This window comes from Peromyscus leucopus, chromosome 18, assembly GCF_004664715.2.
Source record: "Peromyscus leucopus breed LL Stock chromosome 18, UCI_PerLeu_2.1, whole genome shotgun sequence".
NCBI classification, from domain to species: Eukaryota; Metazoa; Chordata; class Mammalia; order Rodentia; family Cricetidae; genus Peromyscus; species Peromyscus leucopus.
Window position 1 is genome coordinate 24,247,077 of NC_051078.1, and position 12,471 is coordinate 24,259,547.

The 12,471-nt window shown below is 39.4% G+C and overlaps 1 protein-coding gene across 2 annotated transcripts in view; it reads left to right on the plus strand.

The window, feature by feature from the left end:
• Mettl25 (methyltransferase like 25) overlaps positions 1-12,471 on the plus strand; it is a 76,642-nt gene that overhangs the window by 22,340 nt on the left and 41,831 nt on the right. The gene's annotated exons all lie outside the window — the stretch shown is intronic.

Below are 12,471 nucleotides of genomic sequence, written 5' to 3' on the forward strand. Positions count from 1 at the left end.
TTCCTGGTTCCAACTTCTGTCCCAGCTACTTTTTTTTGGTTTGCTAAGATACCATGACCAAGGCAACTTACAGAAGAGTTTATTATTGGGGGCTTATAGCTTGAGAGGGGGAGTCTATGACTATCATGGCAAGGGATATGGCAGCAAATAGACAGGCCTGATATTGAAGATTTAGCTGAGAGCTCACATCTTGAGACAACAACCACGAGGAAGTGAGAGCTAACTGGAAATTGCATGGGCTTTTGAAACTTCAAAGCCCACCCCCAGTAACTCACTTCTTCCCATAATACCACAACAACACAAAGAGTTCCACCAAGTGGGGACCTAGCATTCAAATATATGAGTCTATAGGGGCCATTCTCACTCAAACCACCAGACTTCCCAGAGAAAAAATTGGTAATGAGCCATTAGAGAATGTACATGACTTCTTGTTTGCAGAATTAACCATATCAACTTAAACATGTTGATAAGAATGAATAATGTGTTGAGTTTAAGAGAGTATTTCAAAGAAGTCATCAAGTACCGGGGCAAAGCACTCTTTTCTGTCAGAGCAGCTGCATTTTATACAAGTGAGAAGGAAGGTGTCTTAGTTACTGTTTGATTACTGTGAAAAGACACCATGGCCATGGCAACTACTATAAAAGAAAGCATTTAATTGGGGCTGGCTTACCATGTCAGAGGTTTGGTCCATTATCGGCATGGTGAGGAATGTGGTACCACACAAGCTTACATGGTAACCAAGAGTTCTACATCAGGATCAGAAGGAAGCAGTAAGAGAGATCCCCTGGGCCTGGCTTGGCTGGGGCTTTTTTTTTTTTTTTTCATTTTTCTTTATTAAGAAATTTTCTACTCACTCCATATACTATCCACAGATCCCCGCTCCTCCCTTCTTCCACCTCCCAACCCTCTTTCCCAAGCCACCCTGCATCCCCACATCCCCAAATCGAGGTCTCCCATGGGGAGTCAGCAGAACCCAGCACACTGAGCCTAGGCAGGTCCAAGCCCCTTCCCACTGCACCAAGGCTGTGCAAGGTGTCACACCACAGGCACTGGATTCCCAGAAGCCTGTCCATTGGCTGGGGCTTTTTAAACATCAAAGCCCACCCTTCCTCTAACAAGGCCACACCTACTGCAACAATGCCACACCTCCTAATCCTTTCAAATAGGGCCACTCCCTGGTGACTAAGTATTCAAATACATGAGCCTCTGTGGGCCATTATTCAAACCACCAACTGTTTTCAAGGTGCTGGACTTGACACTTCAAGTATAATAAAGGAAGAACTCGGGGAGTAGCTCATAAACATTAATACTCAAGGAGAGGGCTAAGACACCCAAAGAGGTGACAAACAGTTCAGTTCAGCAAATATTCATTGAATGTCACCTGTTTCCAGTCTGTTTTCAGTGGTGATAATACAAAATATGTGAGATGCCATCTTTGCCTTTGAAGAACTTCTTAGAAAAAAATAAATAAATAAATAAACAATTCTAGGAACCTTCCTAATAACTTTAAAAGTTGTAAAACTAATTTAGACTAGGAAGTGGGAGAACAGAAAAAATTTAAATACAGAGTTCCCATGCACATTATTTTTTTTCCTCGAAGTCTTTCTGGAATAAAAATACACATAGTTATATACACCTTCTGTGTTATTATATTTTAACAAAGAACCATATAAACTGTTTGCTATGGGATGTCTTTCTGTATGCTGTGAATACCTTCTGGCTGCAACTGTTCTGTTACCTTACATTTCTTTATATATTTTGATGGCCTTTCTATATCTGTATAGAGAATATTCTCTTAGTCTTCTTTTGATGATTCCAAAATATTTATGTACCATGTTTATATGGTCCTAGAATGTTTGTTTAAAATCATGATTGTTCTAATGGACAAGAATGTATAGATGGTAGTTGTGGTGGTCTGAAAGAAAATGGTCCCCAAAGGGAGTGGCACTACAAGGAGGTGTAGCCTAGGTGGAATGGGTGTGGTCTTGTTGGAGGAAGTGTGTCAATGTGGAGGCGGGCATTGAGGTCTCATAAATGCTTAAGCCATGCCCAATGAGACAGTTCACTTCCTGTTGCCTGCAGGATCATGATGTAGGAATCTCAGCTCCTTCTCCAGCACCATATCTGCTTCCATGCTGTAGTGTCCCACCATGATGATAATGGACTAAACCTCTGAAAATGTAAGGCACCCCATGAGAAGTTTTCCTTTATAAGAGTTGCTGTGGTCATGGTGTGTCTCCACAGCAATAGAAACCCTAACTAAGACAGAGGTCCATTTTACTGTGTGGAAAACATAAAATATGACATCAGTGTTCAACTCTGGTTTTCTCTATCATGAGCTTCAGTGTAGTACTGTAAATGCTCTGTAGTGTTATGAATATAGTATATGTCATATATCATAGTTACAAAACAGTATTATAACTGTAGCACAGCATATCCATCTCAATCTAAGGGGTTGACGGCATGTTCCTGTACATGCTGTGTGCAGTGCATTTTGACAGATTAGTGGAGTTCAGTCAGGTAAGGAGATAGGGAGGAGGCTGCAGTAGAACACTGGCCAAGGCGGTGAGTGTGTAAAGTCAGACCTACTACGGTTTCACCTTCATGGTGAGTGTTTCCCTTCATAGTTGTTATCTGTCCTGCCCTGCTCTTACCCATACTTTCTTTGTAAGCAATAACTGTCTTAATGTCCAAATGTCACAATTGCGTTTGTGAGACACAATTTTCATAGTAAATGAGTCCTCTTTTATATTGCCATTTACTTTATAGGCTTTTTTTCTAAAGAATTTCTTGGTTCACCTGATTTGTTTGTTTAGTTAATATGTTGTTATTCATAAACTAATCTTTGAATATTTTGAGTATATTCACTGAAGAAAAATCACTGCTTGTTTACATCCTAGAAAGGGGAACCTTTGTTAACAGATTCTCAAGCACTAGTCTTAGACCCTGCCTAGAAGAAGGCTGCTTTGTGCTCTCCACCTACAGGGGAAGTTACCATTGTTCAATGAGCTCACTGGACATTTGGGATCCTAAGATAGACAAAAAGAAGAATTGTAAAAATTTGTCTTCAAAGACCAACAGCCACAGGCCCTCATTTTCTCTCGCTGTGGGCTTTATTAATTCATGGGAAGACCTTCCTGTGAAGAATATCTTATCTACAGAGAATCTTTGGTATTATCAAACAGATTGTAATAAGCTTTGGTCAGATATATCAAACACTTACATCTTAGTGTTACCTGTTCTTCTCATGTGTGCCTGAGATGAACAAAGAGTTGGGAGTGCTGCTTGTCAGGAAAGCAGAGTGTAAACTGGAGGACAGCAGTCTGACTGATGTTTGAAATGGGTCGAGTTATATACAGCATGGGTAACTACAAGGGCCTGGATGGACATCAGGAAAACAGTCGCACAGCCAAGGAAAAAGGAGAAAGTGTACAAAAGCAAGTAGTAAGCAGAATAATTAGTTTTGCCTGGACTGTTCTGTCTTCTGTACAAGACCAGGTAGATTTGGAAGCCAGGTAGATACCTTCACCTTTTGCCATATTGCACTTTCATTTTCTTATCATATCCTCACTGTAGTAAAAGAGAAATGATAAAGCCATCCCTGCAGTTTTGCTTCTTAACTCTGATTGCATGGCTGAATCAAATTTGTCACTGCAGGATGCTGGAGAACTGCCTGTGACCATCAGAATTATAGTCTCTAGGAAGAGAACTTGATTATATGTAAGTTTAAGAAGCTCCATAAGTACTTCTGATGAATACCACTTTGAAAACAAGGAATTTATTATGATTATTTTTAAGACATAGAATTTGAGAAAATGGTTTGTAGAAATATGTTTAAGAAAATACACATAATATTTATTTTAACTTCTCCTGTGCATAGACTGAGGTGGATTATATATCCAGATGCCCTTTGCAGATCAGAACCAAAAGTTGAGCTACAAGCCCGCAGCAAGACTTATCAAAGTCATCATACAGAAAGCTGGACTCATTGTTCCTAACAAAGCCCTCAGAACAGGCCTCTAGTTTTCTAGCAGACGCAGGTTCAAGAACAGAGGAAATTGGGTTGTAAATCTGGAGTCATGGGTTAGAAACTAGACAGATTGATGGAAGAAAGCCTGAAACCAACCAGCAAGGAGTATCAGTGATAGTTAATCTTGATTGTCAAGCCAGTGAGATTTAGACTCACCTTGGAGACAAATCCCTGGGTGCAGTTGTATGAGATTGTCTAGATTAAATGATGAGATGAATTAAATGGGAAGATTCACCCTAATTGTGGATGGTACCATTTCATGCACTGGGACTCTTGACTGGATAAAAAGGAAAAAGCAAGCAAGCACAAGCATTCATTTCTTTCTGCTTCCTGGCTATGGATGCAATGGGTCAAGTGCCTTAAGACCCTGCTGTCAGGATTCCTGTGCTGTGGTGGATGGTACCCTTGAAACATGAGCCAAAATAAGCAGCTTTGTCCTGAGGAGACAAGCAACTGAGAGAGTAGCCAAGGTAATTATAGTATCACTAGAATGTTGTTGATAGCTTACATTTCTTTATTGGTAAGCACATAGGGGTGTGTGTTTGTGTGTGAGAGAGAGAGAGACAGAGACAGAGACAGAGAGACAGACAGAGAGAGAGCATATGTGTATGTAGTAAGCAACCAATGGAATATAAATGTAGCCTTACTTTCCCTATGTAATATATACAGTGTGGTCCTGGTAATCTTTTTAAATTTTTAAATTAGTTTTCTTGTTGTTGTTTAACGTATATGAGTGTTTTACTTCCATGAATGTATGTGCACCATTTGCCCTCAGTGGTTAGAAGAGGTCATCAGCTCCCCTGAGACTGGAGATACAGATAGTTCTGAGCTACCATGTGGGTGCTGGGAACCAAACCTGCGTCCTCTCTGCAAGAGCAACAAGGTTCTTAACAACTGAACTAGCTCTCCAGCCCCGGCACTAGAGTTCTTTACAAAATTAGAAATACATCACTGTATAGTTTAGTCATTATGTTAAAACTGTTGACTTTGCAGGGCAGAGGTTTGTGTGGACAAGGTTAGCATAATTCCTGTCCTATCTCAAGCTCTAGGTTCCATAGAATTCTGTCCTGGAAGGGACCAATGTTATGTGTCCCTTGCCTCATATCTTAGACATCTGACCCTTTGTCCTCACTTTATTTCAACAGCTGCTTTTGAGTTGTGGTATAAATTTGAGTTGCTAATGCTCTTACACAGTTAGTAGACAATTTTGGTATGTACACTGCAACTTTTTATAATTATATTTACTATGTAAACAATATGTGTCTTGAGTGAATATATTTACCCAGTAACACTGTGGTAGACCATAGAGGTGGTCTGTCATGAATGTGAGTTTTCAAAAGAAAAAAAAAAAACAATGTTCTGTAAATTATTATAATATCAAATTTATATTTATACTATATGTTTTAAAAAGTGCTTTTATATATTTTACATTATAAACCAGTAGCCTCCAAGTGAACATTAAGTACCAGAAACAGTTTTATTGCAGTGCATTATAAAATACTTATTTTCCAAAGCTTAGCTGTTAACTAATGTTTTACAATTTTGTCTTGATTTTGAGTATTACCATAATTAAATTGAAGTAGTCATGTTATTTCTTTTCCTAGAAGGAGTAAGTAGTTTTGCTTTGTTTTGTTTTACATATTTCAGTGCAACTTGGTTTTTTGTTGTTGTTTTTTTTTGTCTTTACAAGTGGAAATGGAATGTGTTGACATACACCTGGACTGATCCAGATCTGTGCATCTCTTCTTGATAAGAGAACCTTAATCGTGTCTAGGTATCATTGAACAGGGAGGGACATTGAGTCCATGTGTAACCTTAGGACCAAGTGAATCTCATTTAATCTAAATTATGGCGATCTAGTTGAGTTAGGAGTAGGGATGAGACATAATTGATAGTGATGAAGCATGAGAGCACAGCTCCTAGGCAGAGTTTCTAGCTGCTTTTTGTTTTGTTTTTGTTGTACTTACTTTTTTTAAATTTATTATGAGTGTACGGGGGTGGCGAGAGGATGCTGTTGCTTGTATGCGGATGTCAGAAAATGAGTTGGTGGATTCCATTCTGATTTTCTGCCTTCACATGGGTTCTGAGGATTGTACTCCGGCTGTCAGGCTTCAGCAGCAATCATGTTTACCTGCTAAGCCATCTCACTGGCCCTCTTGTTGCTCTTAAAGCCGTCCAAAGCACAGGATATGCCGTGGTTGGCTTTTGTCTTGTATATTTGTTTGTTCAGCGTAACCTAAAGGTTTACATCTGCCTATTGTCCCGTTAAAATGTCTCGTTAGACATTATCAGTGCTCTGAATGAGCATCTTAGATCAGTCTGAGGGATGAAAGGTAACTTCTTTATTCTCGGCTTATGTGGCAATTTCAGTGATAGGAGAGTACTGTCGGAGTAGAGAAAGGGTTGGGATGCTAGAGATTCTAATAGTTTCAGAGCCCTTCCCTGGCTTTACCAGGAACAACCCTGGCCAGAGATCACAGAACTAACTGATCTCTGCCTGGTTCAATCCTTCCCCACCTACTCCTGGCCTGCCCCTAGAAAGTCTGCTGCAGTCACCGTCAGTCAAACAGCCTCATGTGGATGCTTGCCCTTTGTCCTTAATGTGTTATAAGGGTCCTCACTACCATATCCTCACTTTGGTTGTTAACCTGTCTGGTTATTTGGTTGTGTATTTACTAGGCAGTGAAGTGTTGGAGACAATTTTGGGAGCATCTTTCATGCTGACACTTACATTTCGTACCAAACAAGAATTCCCAAAGGTGAATAAAAGCTATATATTTAGTCTGATTCACTGTTTGGGGTTTTAAGAATTGGTTTCATTGCTTTCAAGTTAGAGCTACTTCATCTAAGCCATCAACCTTCCTAATGCTGTGGCTCTTTCATACAGTTCCTTGTGTTGTGGTGACCCCAACCATAAAATTATTTCGTTTCTGCTTCATAACTATAATTTTGCTACAGCTATGAATTGTAATTTAAATATCTGATATGTGACCCCAAGGATATCAGGACCCACAGGTTGAGAACCACCAATCTAAAGAGATCTGAAGGTTAAATAACAGTGTGCTGAGCTGTTTGAAACAAACAAACTTTGCTTGTGTTCTGTTCTTCTTGATATTTAATGTGTGGTATTAATAGGACTATTTTCTTAGTAAAAGTAATAGCAGTAAAGCCGGGCATTGGTGGCGCACGCCTTTAATCCCAGCACTCGGGAGGCAGAGCCAGGTGGATCTCTGTGAGTTCGAGGCCAGCCTGGGCTACCAAGTGAGCTCCAGGAAAGGCGCAAAGCTACACAGAGAAACCCTGTCTCGGAAAAAAAAAAAAAGTAATAGCAGTAAATTAGTCCCATCATTGCAGCAATTTTAATTGCTATCTTATCAATATAGGCCTGACAGTACATCTTGTCTTGTGTAAAATGTACTTTAGTAAGTGAACATATTTGATTGCAGTTAACTTTTTAGCTGGAAATTCAAAAGATGTTGAGATGTATTGTCTTCCAATTTCTGTATTTATATAGCAGATGGCTCATCTACTGAGATGAGATTAACATGATTTTAATTGATATATCCAGGGAGGTTGTTGTATTGTTGTTTTGAAATAGGGTCTCACTGTATAGTCCTGCCTGGGGTGGAACTCACTGGCTGACCTCAAACACAGAAATCTACCTGCCTCTGTCTCCCAAGTGCTGGGATTAGAGCACATGCTTCCATGCTCCCAGCTGGTATATCCACTTTTAATTTCTCCTCCTTTTTTTTTCTTTTGTGTCTGAATTGGTTTTGTTGTTCTGTTCTGTTACCATTTGTGTGGGTCACCTGAGCTCTAAGAGAAGAGGTTGAGAAGGCTCAGGATGACCCGTGACTGTTAAACAGACACTTGGCTCTCGAAGAGGCACATCTTTGGAACAAAGCCTTACCTTCAGTATTTAACACACACCATGACATGTGATACATAGCGAGCATTCAGTGTAGGACCGTGCGTCCTGCCATGATGAAGATGGATTGATTAATCCCCTGAAACTGTAAGCAAACTCCCAAGTCATTGCTTTTGTTTCTAAGAGTTGCTGTGGTCATGGTGTCTTCTTCATAGCAATAGAACAGTGACTGAGACAAACCAACACGGGAAACGATAAATTTCAAACAACTGACTCAATATGAAACTAAAGATATTTGATAAGAGAGATCCTGAGGAGAAATAACCATGTTGACCAGACTTACCTCATACTTGACGTTAAATCACTGGTTCTGATTCTTTTCTGCTCATAAACTAGTTTCTCTTTTCACCATTCTTTGAGAAGGAAGAGAAGGGTCCAGATAGTCTGGTAACTCCAAAGCTTTTATTCCTCTCCCAAGCTGTGGTCTTTAACCAGCAAAGCATGCGATGTAAAACATTTGTGAATGTAAATTATGTTTTTTCTTTAATAAGAATGGTAGCAAAGATCACCTAAACAAATGTATTTTAGAGTCATGATACATGTAATATCTGATAGAGCATACATATATATGAATCCAAGGCTCTACTCATGCTGATTTTATTTGTGTGTGTGTGTGTGTGTGTGTGTGTGTGTGTGTAGCCACCACCACACACACAAAAGAAATATTACTATCTACTTTGTTTTAAAATAATAGAAATGTAAAATGTAAAAAGAATGCTTCAATTTCACAAAAGAAATTTTTTTTCTTTTGGTTAACATTTTTTTAATTAGATCCTTAATATAGCATCATGTAGGTTGACATTTTTATTCTACTGTGCATTCTCAAATTTGTAAAATGCTGATGACAATTCACCAAATTGATTTTATAACATATCAATGGGTTGTGGCTAGTTGTGTGTTGGTAAATGGTTGCCCTTACTAAAAGCTATGTTATATAATATATATATACATATACGTGTGTGTGTGTGTGTGTGTGTGTGTGTGTGTGTACACACATTGCTTTTTCTGATTTTTCTGTGGTATAAATCTACCCAAATTGGTCTATTTTAGGCTATCAGCTTGATGTCTCTAATGTTGACTTGAGATACACAAAGTTAGCAATCTCTGCAGCCATTAAGAACCAGCTCTTCACAATATAGTTGTGCCCAATGTTGTGCAAAGCATTGTTATTACATGAAGTTTGTGTAAGTCACAGTTTTCTTGTTGAAGCAACTAAGTCACCTCATCTGTGCTGAGCAGTCTAACCTTTGATGTCTATGACTGCAGTGCAGTTTCCCTTCTGAACCTTAGATTTTTCCAGATTGTAAACTTCTATGGTGAAGAGAAAGTATTTTAATTAGCTGAACTACCATTATGCCTATTACATTACTAGAATTTTTAAGAGAATTCTAGTGCAATATGTAAGAAATTGAAATTTCAAATTATAAGTGATTAATTACATTTCAACTATTTTATTTTCATTGAATTATTTTTGGTCTTTCTAAACATCAGTGTTTAATATGAAACTAAAATGTTTAATAGCTCGTACTTTAAAACCACCTTGAGATTAAAATGAGGACTATGAAATTATGAGATCGGAGGTATTTACTAAACCCCGTGCATAGCAGTGAGAAAAATCACTCACCACTAGTTCAATCTAGAATCGTGCTTTGTGGAATAATCCTTTACACTGTGAATCTATGTCACTCTGATTAGTTTAATAAAAAAGCTAAATGGCCATTAGGTAGACAGGATTTTAGAGGGGGGGGGCAGAGAGAATGCTGGGAGGAAGAAGGGTGGAGTCAGGAGGAGACGCCATGAGATACAGAGTGAGCAGGATAGGAAGTACATGTAAACCTCGGGTAGCTCATAGATTAATAGAAATGGGTTAATTTAAGTTATAAGAAAGAGCTAGCTAAAAAACAAGCCTAGGCTATCAGCTGAGCATTTATATTCACATTAAGTCTCTGTGTGCTTATTTGGGAGCTGGCGCCAGAGCCAGCCGGGGATCCTGATGAAAAACTCCACCTATGGTGCTTAGAGCTAGGGATCAGTCAGCAAACTGAGTGCTCTCCCATAGCCCTCTCTGCTAGGTATGAGTTGTGTCCACATAAAGTTAGCTAAATAAACTTACATGTTAGAATTTGTTGTAGGTAAGAAAAGACAGTGGTAACATGGTGCCAGGTGCTCCAGTATCTCAGTGGATCTGTTGTGTAAGGGTATTAAACATTATGTGCCTTACACCCATCTTCATTGTTTCTTTTTTCTCCTATTGCTGTGATAAAACCCTGCCTGGTAAAGGCAATTTAAGGGAGAAAGGGCTTATTTGACTTATGGTTGTGGAGGAATACAGTCCATCGTACAGCAGTCAGGGGAGGCTTGGCAACAGGAGCAGGAAGCTGACTGGCTGGTCACACTGCATTCACACTTGGGACACTTGGGAAATAGGGAGTGAACAGCAAGTGAGGCCAGGCTTGAAAGCCTCAAGTTCCACTCAAGTGGCCCACTTCCTCCCTCAAGGCTCCACTTCCAAAAGGTTTCACGGTGTTCTGAAACAATGGTACGAGCTTGGGAACAAGTGTTCAAACACGTGAGCCTACATGGACCATTACCCATCCCAACCCTCTGCACAGTGTGGTATTGGAGCTAGGTAACGATTTGTATTAGAAGCATCGAGGTGGCAGCTTCTAAATGTCTGTAGGAGTGCAGAAACACTGGTCAGCAGAGATAGGGTGACTTCCTGTTCTACTGTGTTGTGCCCTTGAATAAATTAGTTCACCTTTGTACTTTTCTGTAAATTAGTGAAAGACGAGGATATTAACTTGGATGATCTCTTGTGACGGAAATGATATTCGTATTTGATTTGAATACAGCTTTCCAAAGCAGCTTTGTTATTTAAACTTAACTTAGCTTATTTTTATCTAACATTTTGGTTTAGTTTTGTCTCATTTTCATAATTATATTGGCTTTACATAACCAGATATTCTGATTTCCTACTGTGATTCTTCATTTGGCTGATTCTGTGAAATTTAAAAATACCAGTGGTAGAGTGCCCATACGTTTTCTGTTTCTCAAAGTCTCTATGTCTGATTTCTAAAAGTCAATCCAACTATAGTTCACAGCAAATGCATACTTAAGCTTTCATTCCCTTAATCAGCAATATTAACTTTAATAGTTAGTTGACCAATTCAAAACTGTCAAGACCTGTCTTAGGTTGAAAAAAAATTATCAGGGCTGATCATTCTTGGTATTGTTCTTTGAAAGCTAAAGCGGGCAGATAAATTATATTGCCAACTCGAGGGCCACTTGCCTAGATCGCTTTTCTTACATAGCACATTCCTTTTCTTTTCAAAGCTGGACCTATGTCACAGAAAACCTTCTGGCAGTTTGCATGGGGTGAGTGCAGATATTTGTAGATTCGGCGTTCTCTCCACCGCCGCCGTTCCTTCACACTGACAGCTAGCTGTACCTGATCTCAGTCAGCTGTGTGTTTCCTAGAACGTGGGCACTGGTTTATTTTCTGCCCTGGGGCATCTTTTAGCTGTCTGGCGCTTTTTAAATATGGATCTTTAATATAGTGTCCTTCCTTCTTCAGTCTGCACCTCATCATTTTCTCTAATTACTAGAAAGTGGTTTTGAAGCTTATGTAGCTTGGGTTTATTGAGCACAAAAAAAGTCCATCTTACGTTTGTTCGTGGGACATAAGAGAAGCCAAGAATATTAATGAGTAAATCTAAAGCAAAAATTAATATATCAACTCAGAATTAGTAAAGAAAGCCCTGGGAGAGATAGGAGGTTTAGTTGGGAAAGTGCTCGTTTCACGAGCATGAGGACATGAGTTTGATCCCAGTGCGCACATGCCTGGGGTGGTGGTAGGCACCTGTAATCTAACGTGGGAGGCAAAGGCACCAGGATTCCTCTGGCTCACTGGCCAGCTCCTAGCCTGGTCAGTGAGCCCTAGCTCTCCGGGAGGGATCCTGTCTCAAAAAGAATGTGAAGTAACAGCCTCCCGAGGAACTCCGAACTTGATCTCTGACCTCCAAATGTGTATGCCTGGACTACATATGCAGCTATACACACAGGCACCAACAGCACACAGAAGTGGAAGTGAAGAGAAATGATTTCAGCTGTGAACATAAACAAACATTAAAGTTAATAGAGTTGGCTAGTAGCCCTTAACAAAAACTAGTTTATAGTAAGTTGCATTTATGTGCAGATCTGGTTACCTTAGAGAAAATGCTCTTGAAATATATTTGCTACAAATACCTTTCATTTGCTCCCTACCCCCACCCTGAGGTAATCATACACTAGTTGTCTAAATTTCCTCCTTTTTTTTTTTGTCTAAAACAGAAATTAAGAATATAGCCTGATCTTTAATATTAGTATAAAGGTTATTTGAAAGTTCTACTTATATCTTTTTTTTTTTTTTTGGTTTTTTCGAGACAGGGTTTCTCTGTGTAGCTTTGCGCCTTTTCCTGGAACTCACTTGGTAGCCCAGGCTGGCCTCGAACTCACAGAGATCCGCCTGCCTCTG